Raw genomic sequence first — 16,737 nt, forward strand, 5'->3', positions numbered from 1 at the left:
TATTGCAAATTGAAAAGAGTTGCCACACAATTTTGTGCTAATATTAAAATATAAACTTATATAGAGACAGGTTTCTATGTAACAGACTATTATACAAAGATTTTTCAACATAATAAACCTAAAGAAAAAGTTAAATTAAGCTGACAATTTAGCCGCCGCCGATATTTTCTGTAATAAGCCGCCGCCGCCAACCCAAAATGATTGCGCCGCCGCCGCCGATCATTTCGCATCGGCCGCCGGATGCCATTTTCCCGGCACTTTTGCAGATGGAGGCGGGAGTGGTTTCCGTACATCTGTCACAAATATTCCCTGTATGCTTGAAAATAACATATACCCCAGTTAAATGGCAGAATGCAAGGGTAATATTTATATACAAACCAGGAAAACCTAGCTATACCTAAGTCCTATCGACCAATAAGTCTTACGTCCTTCCTACTTAAAACCTTGGAACGGATAGTCGATAGTATGGTTAAAAGTAGTATACCAGACAAAGACCTTAAATATAAGCATCATGCTTATGTAAAGGGACGATCGATGGAAACCGCTTTCCATCCGAAGTTGTCCACTACATAGGTACATCCTTTGATAGCAAATTGTATACACTGGTGGTATGCACTGACATCGAAGGCGCCTTCAATAACGTGCACACTGATACTCTTATCCAATCCCTAGACCAGTTTTATGTTGCTAAGGAACAGATGGATAAGCTGCGAGATGTACGATATAACTATCAAGAAAAAGGTATTTCGTGGCATTTTGTCACCTTTACTCTGGGTTACCACGATTAATAGCCTCCTAAGGACCCTAACCGAGAAAGGACTGCTATGCAGACGATGTCGTAATACTTTTTACACATTACTTGTGTAGAAGAGCTGCGAAGGCTCTGAATGCGGCCTTGAGCTGGGCTCAACCGAGAGGCCTCAATGTTAACCCGGCAAAAGAGGAAATCTGTCTTTTCACAAGAAAGACAAAAATGTCTACGTATACTGAACCTTGCTTCCTGGGCAAGAAGATACCAGTGACAGACAAAGTTGAGTACTTAGGTGCAATCCTCGACCTCGACCTCGAAAAAAAAAAAAACAAAAGCTGAACTAAAAATATGGGTGAGAGAATCCCATAATGCCTCTTGAAGTAATGAAACAGTGGGTAGAACCACGAAGTTCCTATGGGGTGACCCTGATAAGAGCAAGACGAAATATCTCCTCAAAATGAGCAAATCTGAAGTTAGTATGATGGTACGTATTCTGAGTGGACACACAGGATTACGAGCACATCTATGCAAAATTGGACGTGCGGATTCAGACGAATGTAGAGCATGTGGAGAGGACAGTGAAACTCTGGAGCACTTTCTTTGCCACTGCCAGGCATTCGTTGAAGTGATGTTATTCCGGAAATAGCATTCCTGACTAACACTGATTGGAAGATTCTTAGAAATTACGTTCAGGAAACTGAGTTTATGATAGCTGAAAAATAATTCATTTAGTTCCCTTTTTTTTCATGATAAGGAGCGCACAACAGGCCCGATAGTGGCCTAGGTGTATTTCTTCGGATTTGATGTAATATACATCAATCTATCAACCTACCTACCTAACAATACACATGTAATTTCCTATAGCCTAAAAACACAATTTTTAACGGTATTCTAAAAACCGCAGCAGTAGCAACCTCAAACTCTACGGTATAGTGCTCTTTCCATCGTTATATATTCTAGATGGCAATTCTTGAGCAATACTGCTAAACAGATCGGATATTTCCCCACTTCTTTAGTAGGCTCCTGATAGTAGCCCAGCACTGGCACTCTTATTGATGGCAGAAATCGAAATCGTCGAGTTCTAAGTGATAATAAATCTCATGTATTTTTGGTAGCTTCACAAGTTCATCAGTAATAACAATGGGAAGCCCCGATTATATCAACTAAGAGTGCAATAGATTTTCTATGATCAGACCACTTAGTTTAGGAGTCTACGGTTCGATCTGTCTCATAAACCGTACGAAGAAGGATAACAGTGTCGCAATACCAAATCGGTTACACTTTTCTTAGTTGCAGGGGCTATCAAACATTGTTAAATCATCGAAATAGATTCAATCTTATAACATCTTGGTGAGAGAGACATCGAATACCCAAAAAAATCTGTAACGGATTCATCGTTCTTCTAGAAAACCACACCAGAAGCAACATTAGTGTATATGGTACTATCAGCATGGATTATTGGTAAATTCACAAGTTCATCAATTATGAATGGAGAGTCTAGATTATATCCCTCTATGATCAAACCACTAAGTTCAATAGTCTTCTGTTCTAACTCTATTCTACCATATGATAAAGGATGGCAGTGTTGCAGTGCTGACCCAACTCTGAAATATGCATTTAGCTTGTGGATCGCTGCTTGAACATTCCTCAACTTTACACTCTTCCGATTAGAAGACAATGAGATGCCATCATGCTAATCTAATAACATCTTAGCTAGAGAAGAATGGAATACATTTGGAAGGTTTTTTACTTCAATATGTGAACAGCGATTATCAATACAATATTATACTCCAATAGTCCGATATCTTACGAGTCAAGTGTCTCAAAGATTATTGAGATATGTAACATCAGTTCTTCACCAGAATGAATCAGATCTTACAGGCATTTTACTAACCCTTTGAAAGCACAAGTGAGCTTATCGAAAGACTCCCATAGTATTTTATTATATTCTGCTTTCTGCAATGTCCAAATACAATTATATGGATCGTAAACTATCTGATATTTTAGTTACATATGCATACAAATTATTTAGAGTCGTAGAGGTACATAAGGAATTCCAATAGTAAGAAAAGTACTACAAATGGTAGGGCAACTAGCCCTAATTTCTGTTGTACTCCAGATTTCGAACAATTTGCGTTCTTAGATATTGTTAGGCGTAGAATTGCTTTATCTCAAAGTATAAAGGTAGGAACTAAAACTTTAATGCGTGACTAGTTTTTCCGATCTTGGGGATGAAGTAGTACAAGATGGACGCACAATGATAAATAAATGATTTCTTACATCACAAGTACAGGAGTGTCTAGTTTGAGCTTTTTTTAGATAGACACACTTCGGATTATGAAAGGCCTAAGGACTTGGTACAAGTACAGATTAAATTTCCTTACTATGGACTTGATAATTTTTGGGTCCATCTTGGTTTGGGCCTTACATGATGTTTTCACGTTTTGGTTGTTGTTGTAACAGCTCGACGGTGGTCGATAGTTTTTGCTGGGGAAAACTTTTGGTTGTCGTTGGCCGAGTATTACTCGGGTCATTTCTGAGCTAAACTTCAATTGTCGTGGGGTTGAATAGTACCTTGGGATCTGTACATAATAGAGTAATGGTCTCAGATACTTCCGATCATTCAACCAAGTACCTGTGTATATCTTTATGTATGTTGCTGGTGGTAAGTTTATTCAGTATATCCAAAATTATTATTCTTAATTGATTTTCTCAACAGTTGATCTAAAAAAAATTACGCACATAATTATCAAACCAAGCTAATAAGCTTTAAAAATATCGTTCGTGTAACACATTTTGCACCTTCATCAAAACAGTGAAATAAATACATATATGTATGTATTCTAGGGGCTTATTAAAAAACATGCATATGAACTGTTAACCAGCCAGTCTGATGATAGATTCTCTACGTATGAATGAATACTTATTTTAACCTTTAATGTTATGAAGCTTACAACTATATAACAATAGGTACGCATGTTGTTAATAACTACAACATTGCAAACCAACAATCCTTCAGTTCGTGGAGACAATGGTGACTATTGATTACAGAACTAGATATATAATGGGTAAAAAAGTTAAAAGTTGCAACATTATAGATTACTTAGTTACACTAAAGTGATATTTGTCTTGCTGCTAAATTACTCAGGACGCATTAATTAACTAATTGCTTTTGCTTTATGTAACAATGAGTAGAAACCTGTTAAAACTGATACATTAGCTTCTTCTAAAGCTGCTGACAAGAAAAAGATTTTGCTACACAAATGCACCAATACATTTAGTCGTGTTCCACATCTAGTTACTTACTTATGCTACTATTCTTGTTATTGCTTTATGTTTGTACTGAATAATAAAATAAAGATAATTGCTGTAATCATAATGCGTATGTTTGGCTAGAAGGGGACCATATAAGATACACACACGGTTTTATAGGAAATATAGTAGGGCGCCTAAAAAAAATTAATAAAAAAAAACTAATAACTGGCGCTTCATGTTTTCATGTTCTAGTGGTATTTACAATGTGAAATTGATGTAATTAAATGCAATTTGATTAAATTGTAAACAAACAATTGAGGAACAGTTTATGTTATTGTTGTAAATAGTACGTTTGAAGTTGTACAAGTAAAAAACAGAGTCAACAAAAAGGAAAAATGAGAACATTCCTTGAAGTATTTGCAAATAAAACACTCTATATAAGATATTATTATGATGAATGCTTCCCATTTCACAAGTCTTATTAAGTATCCAGTTTAATCACATTTTAAGTGCAATTCAGAGACTTTCGGTCTTTGATATAACTTAACAAAATTTTTTTTCAAAGAAAATTGACTGCCATTTTTTTCAGAAAGGATTACAAAAATTCCTTAATTTTGAGAATATCGCGAGAAAAATATTAAGAACTTTTTTAGAGTATTTCTGGTCCGCAAAACGACTTTAATTGCATTATAAGGGGCATACAAATTTCGAAATAATCTAAAAAAATACCGAAAAGGACCAAACCTAATGACGAACAATTTTTAAAAATATATTTCTATAATTTCTCAAATTAAGGAATTTTTGAGACCAATTTTGAAAAGATTTCAGACATGTTTTAACATATTGACTGAGACCAAAATTTTCAATCGCTGTTAGGGAATAGAGGACCCTTTCAAAATACACACATTAATACTTATTAATACATGAGATTCTTAACAAGTAAGAGTATTAAGTATATTCAGCTATGTCGCATCTTATATATGCCGTAAAAGGAATGTTTCCCTATAAACATCAGGGTTATATTTGGAATGGATCAAAAATACTCTAAAGATTATTTTTCCCGTAATCAGTTCTAAATTACGGAATTTTCGAGACCCAATTTCGAAGGAAACTGGGGACCATTCAAAAAAAAAAAAAAAAAAATTTCGTGTTCAGTACATTAATACGCATCGACACATGAAATTCTTAAAAAGGCTATTCCTCGGGACACTCTAATGAACATAAATGGACAATTATGGACTGATACGCAAAAAATTTCACCGCTATTCTGTTATTTTTTATCCAGTAATAAGCGTTAGTCATTTTCTGAAAGGAACCTTATATGGGGGTTAGAGTCAATTATGGACCGATAGTCATAAAATTTGGTGGAGAGATTTTGACTCATATGAAACTTCTTTATGTCGACGTTAACGTTATTTTCTGGGTAATGTTAATTATGGACCGATATTCATAAAATTTGGTAGAGAGCTTAAGACTCATATGAAACTTATTTATGCCTAATTCCATTGCTATACTCTTATTTTTATGACTGTTGAAACTGTTTTGCGGGGGCCCACTTGTATGTGGGCTATGCGAAAACGTTGAACGATATACCCATTTTCAATATAGGGAATATTTGTGTAAACTTTTAACCATTTAGCTCTTTCCGTTCGGACTCTATCGTGTTTTCAACAGACAGATGGACGGACATCTTAGAATTTAATAAGGACTCAAAATATATATACTTCGTGGGTCTATGACCAATAATTCGATGTGTTACAAACGGAATGACAAAAACCATATACCCCCATCTTTTTTGATGGTGGGTATAAAAAGGCAGTTCCTCGGGACACTGTAATATATATCCTTAGGATCCGATAGATCGTCGTTCGAAAAAATATCATCATTTGCGCACAAAGTTTGTTATTCATGTTATTAGCCAATTTGTCGACAAAGACATTTTCTTGTGAGTTGAGGATTAAGTCCGATGTTATGTAAAGAACTCAGAAACGATTCACAACGTTGCGACAAATATCGTCTGAGATATTCGTGAGATATAATCAGAAATAAACAACATTAGGCCTATTACAACCAATTTTTTAATTTTTGATATCATTGATTTTTTTTAATGATTTTGAATCGTAACAATATTTGCTCCGCCAAAATTATATAAGTTGCATAAATTCCGATTATATTTTCGTGGCGTCCTAAATCAGGCAATTTAAAAAATAAAAAATAGGGCATCATCTAGTTTTAAGTATTATTTACACTTAGCGGATTTTGTTGATTAACCGAATAGAAAAATCTTGTTAAGATGTTGCAACTGAAACAAGCTGTCATAAATTATATCAATATAAATATAATTTGTTGTCTGTGAACATATTTTATTCTCACGTTTTATTAACAATCTGCACGCTATACTATTAACACTTCTAGAAAATTTGGTTTATTTAGTTTATCGTTAAATGTATTAAGAGATTGTTTTTTAACTTTTGTTCATACAGCTTCCTTAACATACCTTTACTCTGTATTTTCATTTCTACAAAATGAAGGGTGTATACAGTTCGTATTTGTTCTTCATAAAGCATAGCACAGTGGAGCAGTACTTGTCAAAGTTATTCCCTATTTTTGTACTTTTTTTAACTAATTCTAATACTTTGTTGTAATATGTACTTGTAGAAGATAAAAGTGTATGATTTATTTACCATTGTATATAATAATTATTAATGTATGCACGTATAAATATAAGCAACTTAACGCATGCAGTACATGTATGTAGGTTGTTAGACGACAGGTGATGATGGAAAAGAAATTTCTTTATTTGTAAGAGAAATATTCTTCAGAAACATTAAGGGTGAATAACGATGTTAAAAAGGTATAAAACAACCCATTATGTATGAAATCAGATATTAGGATCCGAAAGGATCGTACTCATGTAAACTTCATGAGTAGTAGTAGTTTGTGAATTCAAGGTAATTTAAGAAGATCCGATTAATGACGCTGTTCCAATATCAATAACATTCCTTGGAGATCCCATTTTGTATCCGGTTATACCGAGTCTTATATAAACAGTATCAAAGCATGCGTCTTAAATTTATGGTAAATCTCGGATGGTGGCCCATATATGGTCTTATGTATTGAATCTTTATTAAATTTTTGCTGTATTTATAAGTCTTCAGATCGGTTTAGTTTTGCGCGTGAAAGAATAGAATAGAAAGAAATAGAATATTCAATACTTAGCACTTTTTTCACAATGACTCATTAAATACTTTTTCAGAATTACTATGTAAAAGTCAAACCATTAAAAATCAACATTGCTTCACGTTATACCTTCAACAACCTTCAATTATACAGATTTAGATTGTTTACAAATACCCAGTTTCCGCAATAATTCCATTAAAGATGATTAAAAATCAACAAATTAACTATGAACTTCTAGTCATAAATTAATAAATATTATTCCGCCCCGCAATTATGTTTTATTGTGATTTTTGTCAGAGACAATTCAATTCATTCATTTGTTAAATGAATGAAAAACTTTTCAACAATTACAAATCGTAATTGTATTTATTTATGAACGGAACAAACAAAAGGCAAAATACATAAATATAATACTCGAACGTAGTCATTTTTTATACTTTAAGTAACTGCTTAAGTAAGTACGTATGTATGTATGTGTATTAAAGTGCATAAAAAACTTAATTATGTTTTCATTTTGCCACTACAATTAATCAAATGCACTTGAGAGTGGGAATTACAAAAATAAAAATCTAGTGCCTCGTTAACAACATGTTTCACACAATCGTACAGAAAACTATTATATATATATTTTTTTTTAACTATTTGCCACTCAAAGGCAAAAGTGGAAATAAAAAATACCTGCTCAAATAACAAATTATTATTATGTTTAAAACAATTAAAAAAGCTTAAAACCTTTTTGTGTGTAAGTTTGTTTTTCTATTTGTTTTTCATTTCATAATTAATTTAATTCTTAATACAGGAATGTCTGTCTGTCTGTCCCTGTTTGTGGGTAGTTGTTATTGCCCCTAGCTGCAATTGCAATGAATGAATGAATGTCTTTATGTATTTTGTTTGAATAAAAACTGCCCGGTGTAAATGAGGTAACATATTCAACGCAAATAAAGAAATTATTAAGGTATTTTTTTCGCTTCATGTAATTTATTTGCCTTTGGAATTTGTTAATTTCTTTATATTTCATTTCCATTTAGTTTTCTATGGACTTTGGCAAAAGAATTCTAGTTAAACATGAGAATTCCTTACACCTTTTTTCAAACGATTACAATTTACAATTGTGGTGTGTTGTTAATGGGTAGGGGCATAAGTTATTTCTGTAAAAACTAACTAACTAACTAACTAACTAACTAACTAACTAACTAACTAACTAACTAACTAACTAACTAACTAACTAACTAACTAACTAACTAACTAACTAACTAACTAACTAACTAACTAACTAACTAACTAACTAACTAACTAACTAACTAACTAACTACTAACTAACTAAACTAACTAACTACTAACTAACTAACTAACTAACTAACTAACTAACTAACTAACTAACTAACTAACTAACTAACTAACTAACTAACTAACTAACTAACTAACTAACTAACTAACTAACTAACTAACTACTAACTAACTAACTAACTAACTAACTACTAACTAACTAACTAACTAACTAACTAACTAACTAACTAACTAACTAACTAACTAACTAACTAACTAACTAACTAACTAACTAACTACTAACTAACTAACTAACTAACTACTAACTAACTAACTAACTACTAACTAACTAACTAACTAACTAACTAACTAACTAACTAACTAACTAACTAACTAACTAACTAACTAACTAACTAACTAACTAACTAACTACTAACTAACTAACTAACTAACTAACTAACTAACTAACTAACTAACTAACTAACTAACTAACTAACTAACTAACTACTAACTAACTAACTAACTAACTAACTAACTAACTAACTAACTAACTAACTAACTAACTAACTAACTAACTACTAACTAACTAACTAACTAACTAACTAACTAACTAACTAACTAACTAACTAACTAACTAACTAACTAACTACTAACTAACTACTAACTAACTAACTAACTAACTAACTAACTAACTAACTAACTAACTAACTAACTAACTAACTAACTAACTAACTAACTAACTAACTAACTAACTAACTAACTACTACTAACTAACTAACTAACTACTAACTAACTAACTAACTAACTAACTACTAACTAACTAACTAACTAACTAACTAACTAACTAACTAACTAACTAACTAACTAACTAACTAACTAACTAACTAACTAACTAACTAACTAACTAACTAACTAACTAACTAACTAACTAACTAACTACTAACTAACTAACTAACTAACTAACTAACTAACTAACTAACTAACTAACTAACTAACTAACTAACTAACTACTAACTAACTACTAACTAACTAACTAACTAACTAACTAACTAACTACTAACTAACTAACTAACTAACTAACTAACTAACTAACTAACTAACTACTAACTACTAACTAACTAACTAACTAACTACTAACTAACTAACTAACTAACTAACTAACTAACTAACTAACTAACTAACTAACTAACTAACTAACTAACTAACTAACTAACTAACTAACTAACTACTAACTAACTACTAACTAACTAACTAACTAACTAACTACTAACTAACTAACTAACTAATACTAACTACTAACTACTAACTACTAACTAACTAACTAACTAACTAACTACTAACTACTAACTAACTAACTAACTAACTAACTAACTAACTAACTACTAACTAACTAACTAACTAACTAACTAACTAACTAACTAACTAACTAACTAACTAACTAACTAACTAACTAACTACAACTAACTAACTAACTAACTAACTAACTAAACTAACTAACTAACTAACTAACTAACTAACTACTAACTAACTAACTAACTAACTAACTAACTAACTAACTAACTAACTAACTAACTAACTAACTAACTACCTAACTAACTAACTAACTACTAACTAACTAACTAACTAACTAACTACTAACTACTAACTAACTAACTAACTAACTAACTAACTAACTAACTTACTAAATACTAACTAACTAACTAGCTAACGAACTAACTAACTAACTAACTAACTAACTAACCTAACTAACTAACATAACTAACTACTACTAACGAACAACTAACTAACTAACTAACTAACTAACTAACTAACTAACTAACTAACTCACTAAACTAAAAACTAACAACTAACTAACTAACTAACTAACTAACTAACTAACTAACTAACTAACTAACTAACTACCTAACGAACTAACTAAACTAACTACTAACTAACTAACTAACTAACTAACGAACTAACTAAGACACTACTAACTAACTAACTACTAACTAACTAACTAAGCTAACTAACTAAACTACAACTAACTAACTACTAACTAACTAACTAACTAACTACTAACTAACTAACTAACTAACTAACTAACTAACTAACTAACTAACTAACTAACTAACTAACTAACTAACTAACTAACTAACTAACTAACTAACTAACTAACTAACTAACTAACTAACTAACTACTAACTAACTAACTAACTAACTAACTAACTAACTAACTAACTAACTAACTAACTAACTAACTAACTAACTAACTAACTAACTAACTAACTAACTACCTAACTAACTAACTAACTAACTAACTAACTAACTAACTAACTAACTAACTAACTAACTAACTACCTAACTAACTAACTAACTAACTAAATGTCCCCTATTATTGCTTCCCACTTACCGCGGGCCCTACATGTACAAATTCATGTTTCTAGGTTCAATATTATAGAAAATTCAAAAAGTATCTTTTTAAGAACCTACATGTACAAAAAATCCCCTTTTATATGTTCTCACTTACACCAGGTCTTATATGCTTTATCTTACTCCGGGCCCTACATGTACAAATTCATGTTTCTAGGTTCAATATTATAGAAAATTCAAAAATTATCTTTTGAAAAACCTAAAAAATCCCCTTTTATATGTTCTCACTTACACCAGGTCTTATATGCTTTATCCTACTCCGGGCCCTACATGTATAAATTCCTGTTTCTAGGTTCAATATTATAGAAAATTCAAAAAGTATCTTTTGAAAAACCTAAAAGTACCAAAATGTCCCCTTTTATAAGTTTTTCACTTATCCCGGGCCTTACATTCTTAATTTTATGTTTTTGGGATTAATATTAAAGAAAATTCAAAGAGTACCTTTTGAAGAATGAAAAAGTTCCAAAAATCCTCTTTTATAGGTTATCACTTATCCGGGCCCTGCATACTTAATTTCATGTTTCAAGCCAATAACAACATAAGTTTCATCCGTAACGTGTTGCCCTTGCTCTGTTTTGTCTTTATAAACAATCAATAACATTAACAAAATTTACCGTATAATTACATATGTGTGTTGTTTTTGCTCGTTTATTATTTCTGTCTGATCATGAACGAAAAATCTCAATTTTCTTGATAATATCCTGCGATATCCTTTGAAAACACTTTTTCTATTTCTCATCAAAATTGATCAATATAAGTCAAACTCATATTCATAAAAAGTCCAGCGGTTTAGTTTTGTGCGTGAAAAGGTTAAAAGACAATCACTACATAAATTAGTGATCACCGGGCACTAATTGCTCCTAGCTCCCATATAGGATGCCCATCTCAGAATGAAATTAAGGAATTACCTTTCTATTTATTTTCTTGTCCTGTTCTGAATTTTTATATATTTAAGAAATTACTTTTACTATCACCCCCTAAACAATTCAAGATTAAGAGCCTTGTTTTTTTTTTTTTTTTTAATTCAACTATAATTGCGATCAAGTATTTTTTAATGAGCATTTAACTGCTACTCGTAGCAGTATTTTCATTTTTACTGCTTCAAGTGTAAGTAGTTTTTCGTGTGTAGCATGTGCTATATTATATAGACGAACTTTTGGCGGTGCCAACGAATGAATAACTTAATTATAGTTAAATAATTTTTTTTTCTATTCAAGAAGAAAAAAACAACAAATAGAAAACTAACTAAAGCACTAAGTTTTATGCGCTTATTAAATGGCAAACAAATGAGTGAATGGCACAACAATTGAATTAAAATGTTAGATTTGTAGATGTGAAACTGTAACCTTTTACTAACTGCCTCATAAATATAATGTGGCCACTACTCGAAACATTTATACAGCTGAATTCATATTTATTTATTTTGAGGTAATTATTGTAATATTTGTTTTACGTTTGTTCCCTTTTTTTTGTTTAAACATAAGTCGGTTTTTATAGAAAATTTCTTGCGTTCAGTTAATGACACCAGTAGTTTTGTTTTTATTTTTTTTTTAAAGGAAGCAGTCAGTTGTGTGTTAAAACATTGCAAGTAATTTGTATCGGGGCCATAAACTGAGAGGCGTTTCTACGATTCTACTACCGTTTGTTGTTAAATATCTGAATATTATAAACATAAAATATGTATTGTGAAAATCATGAATTTTACATAAAACATGAAATTATGCATGACGTTTGATTTACATCGGTTATATTTAATTTAATTGATAAAAAAATAAATTGTAAATGTGTTGCATTCAGTGAGATTTACATTACAGAAAAACTGAACTTCCTTAGAAGTAAGTACAAGTAGTGTTTCAAGTGTAACAGAAATATTACAGCAATTTCACTGAATTCAGGTAATTTTCGAATTCGAATGGTTTTGTGGATCATGTTGTGCTAACAGAATCGAAGTGTTTTAGCTATAAATCCAGCACTAGTAAACTGTTGATACGATCCATATGACCCTTCTGTATTTGTGCTCCATAAAGCAGAATAGAGTTTACTACTCTTGAGAGAAGGATTCGTCGACTTTGTTCCTATGAATCGACTTTATCAGAATGAGTTTTTGCTTTTTCCATCTTCATGGAAATACTCTATCCTACAGACATTTATCTTATATTACAACCAACCAAGTTTTTAATGCAATCATCATTCCTTTGTTAGAGATGATTTCCAAAGTGCTTGATTGTTAAGAGTGCTCACTTACTTTCAACTGTACATCGTAAAATAGTTCCTTTTAGTCAGCCAAGGATGTAATTAGTGTTTTTCTTTTCCCGGACTATTTCATTTCCTGGGAAACGGGATTCATTTTTTAATTTCTCGGGACCCGGGAATTCCCGAATTGGGCTGTTTAGCTCAAAATTATATCAAATATATTAGTATCTCACAAAAAGCGACAAATTCCAGAAAATCAGTTTTACGGCAATAAATTGATTAAAAATTATAATGTGTTAGTAATTTGTTTCCTAGTTTTTAACACCTTTTAATATATCATTTCGTAATTTAACATTTCAAATCAATATATCCATTGTAAACAACGCTTTTTTGTGAAAAATATCAGTTAAATATAAGGAAAATAATTCCCGGGCACAATTTCCAAGAAATTCGGGATGGATAATTTTTCAGAATTCCCGGGATTTACCGTGAAAACCACTGGATGTAATCTAGTGGTGACCAAATGTATCCTGGCTTTTTTCTTGGAATTATTTGACATGGGGTCTAACCCGAGACCCACAGGACTTGGCCTTGCTGGTCATTAGTAGGGAGAGAATGTTGGCTTAAGGACTAATATATCTAATATCATATATATCTGGATTTCGATCTACCAAATATGTCTCTAGGTGCTGATATTTGTGATGGGGATGCGCGGTCTTTAAGAGGTTGAGGAATGTGCTTGATGTGCTCCGGTCCTGCACAGTCATCCATCTAAAGCGCTAATAATAAAAGGCATTTGGGGATCGAGTGGTGGACTGGCATTTCCTTGGTTTGATGTAACCTGGGGTCGAACCAGAGTACTATTTGGTATAAATTTTAATACATTTAAAAATAATTTGTAAAATTGCCTCGAATTTTTTCACTTACATGCATAAAATTTCTATATTAAAAGTAGGCGTGTCCTCATTACAACTACGCCTACTTATTTAAATTTATGATTCAATTTGTTTTTAAGTTATTGCTTTTTATTGCACTCAAGAATACCAAAAGAAGTGGGCGTTAACATCATAAAACCGCCCTTTTTTTGTGAGGTTGTTCTAACTCTTATTGTGAACTTACATATATACTTAATATGAATCGTCTATTCCACGGTTTGAATTGTAATCTTGTTCATAATTTGTAAAAGAGTTTATTATAACATTGTGGGGATTATTGTTTAATCCACAATTTGAAATATATTCTAGTACGTAGACTGAACTGTAGTATAGTCCATTAGTTTGTATAATACTCTAAAATACATTTATATAATATTTGTATATGAATTAAAGTCTGGATCATGGTTTATGTAGTCCAGACTACAATTTTGATTTATAGTCAAGTTCAAACTTTGGTTTAGTTATGGTCTAAGCTATAGTCTAGTCCATGGTCTAAACTATAGTCTAGGCCATGGTCTAAAATATCATATAAGTAGTCCATTGTAAAATTATTAATAATCCGGTTTGGTTTATAGTCTAGAGCATAGTCTGAGCTAAATTGTAGATAGTTCATATTCTATAGTTCAGAATATAGACTTAGTACTATAATATATATATATATAAGTTCTAGACTAAAGTCTAATTTACAGTTCGGAAATATAGATTGTCCATAGACTGGACTATAGTCTAGACTATGAACTTGTTGATAAATCTTTATATATGCATGTTTTATTTCTTAATCAATACCTTACCGATAATGAACAACAATAGAATTTTTGGAATCGAAAATGAATTCTAACCTATACCAAAGACGAATTAAGTCTTTCATAACAATATGTAACAAAATGAAAAATAAAATTATTATAAACCCCTTATCAAGTAGTGGGTGTTCAATAAACAATAAATTAAATAACGAGTATAAATATCAAATGAATATTTAAAGTCATTCGCAAATACATATTTATAATTTTGCATGTTTTTGTTTTAAAAAAAAATATATTTATTTCCATATTTAAAAACCTATAAAAAAATATAAATTTTGTTTGTTATATTTAATTTTGTAGAGTTTTATTGTTAAAATAAAACATAGACGAAGAAAAAAAATATTTTCAAATGTGCAACAGCTCATAAAAAAGCAGTTAATTACAATTTTATGCAAATTTATCTAAAAATAAAAAATTATAATTTTTCGTATAATTTTTTTTTAGTTTTTTTTCTAGTTTGTATTAAAAATAAAGAAAAAAAAAAACAGGTACATTAAAATAATTATACATGTTTCGACTCGTGTTTAGAAAATTTTATTTACAATATATATTTTTTTCTTTCAAAATTTGTTTTTGCTTCTTTATAAGTTGGTCTTTCGTTTTAAAAAGTAGTAAACATTGCAAGCAAAAATTAACTATTGCTTTTAGTTTAGTTTGCTTGGCTTTGTTCATGCAAAATGCTTCGTTGTTGAAATTGGCAGTGCGGCTAGTGATTTGTTCTGGCATTTGCTGTCGATTACTTAGATGTGGAGTTAACATGGAAGTCTATTTGTTATTTTTTTACAATTTTCTTTAGATCTTTATAAGCAAAAAATTAGTTTTCTGTTTTTGTTGAGAACTGCAAACAGTGGGATTTTTCGTGTTAGTGTGAGGAATATTAGGTTAGGTTATTGAGGCAGTCGGCCATTTGACCGACTCACTTGGGTCCTATGGTCCCGTTGTGATACCCTATAGAGAATCCTGCAAAAGAAAACCAACCTATGTCCTTGATTAACATGGTATTAAACCAGCCAGAGGCACGAATGAACGATTCTATCTTATATATGTCTATATTAGATAAAGCCGCAAGTTCATGGAATATTGGACTGCCCAGAAACTCAGTCCTGATATTAGCTAGGGCAGGGCAGAGGCAGAGAAAGTGTTCTACAGTTTCCTCTTCGTCTTCACTTTGACAGCTCCTGCAATAGTCATTGTATGGAAGATTTAGTCTTCTTGCCTGCGCAACTATAGTACAGTGCCCTGTTAGGATGGCTACCAGTATACGTAGTCTCATCCTTGGAAGCCCCATCAAACAGCCTTAAAGGCCTTTCAGCATGAAAGCGGAACGCCGACTAGTGCATCAGTGTCCCCTATGTGAAGGCGGGAACCAGCTTTTGCTAGTTCGTCCGCTTTTCTATTTCCGGGAATATTAGAATGAACCGGTACCCAGAGTAGTTCCAGGCACGAATGGTTCGCCATCTCGTCAAGAGACACCCGACATTCGCGAACCAGTCTGGATGTCGTGTAGACACCAGTTAGGGACTTTATAGCAGGTTTACTGTCCGTACAAATTCGGATATTAACATTGCATATCCTATAGTACCTCATCCAGTTAACCGCTCTGCTGCAGTTATCGTTCAGCTTAAAACATACCGCTTTGTTTAAGCAGGGAATAAAGAAACCACCACCCACGCCTGAAGTGGACTTAGATCCGTCCGTAAAGATGTCAAGTGTTTCACCTTCTGAGAAGGGTGGTACATTTGACATCCTAACTGTGAATCTTATGTCCGGAAGGAGCGTGGGAGAGCAGGATAGAAGCATGACCATGTCGGTTTGGCTTCCATATAATTCAAAAATTATAAATGTTAAAGCAAATTTAACGATTTTTATTATATATGTTAAGATATTATCTGTGATACAATTGCTGCCACTGTAACTCTACAAATTACTTTGTAGGGGTTCATTT

The 16,737-nt window shown here is 31.8% G+C and overlaps 1 protein-coding gene across 2 annotated transcripts in view; it reads left to right on the forward strand.

Annotated features, from left to right (window-relative positions):
* Positions 1–16,737, forward strand: part of LOC119601450 (homeobox protein caupolican-like) — a 155,767-nt gene that overhangs the window by 63,272 nt on the left and 75,758 nt on the right. The gene's annotated exons all lie outside the window — the stretch shown is intronic.

This window comes from Lucilia sericata, unplaced genomic scaffold (genome assembly GCF_015586225.1).
Source record: "Lucilia sericata isolate MDLA Ls3-8-SP2 unplaced genomic scaffold, ASM1558622v1 Contig000165F_arrow, whole genome shotgun sequence".
Classification (NCBI taxonomy): Eukaryota; Metazoa; Arthropoda; class Insecta; order Diptera; family Calliphoridae; genus Lucilia; species Lucilia sericata.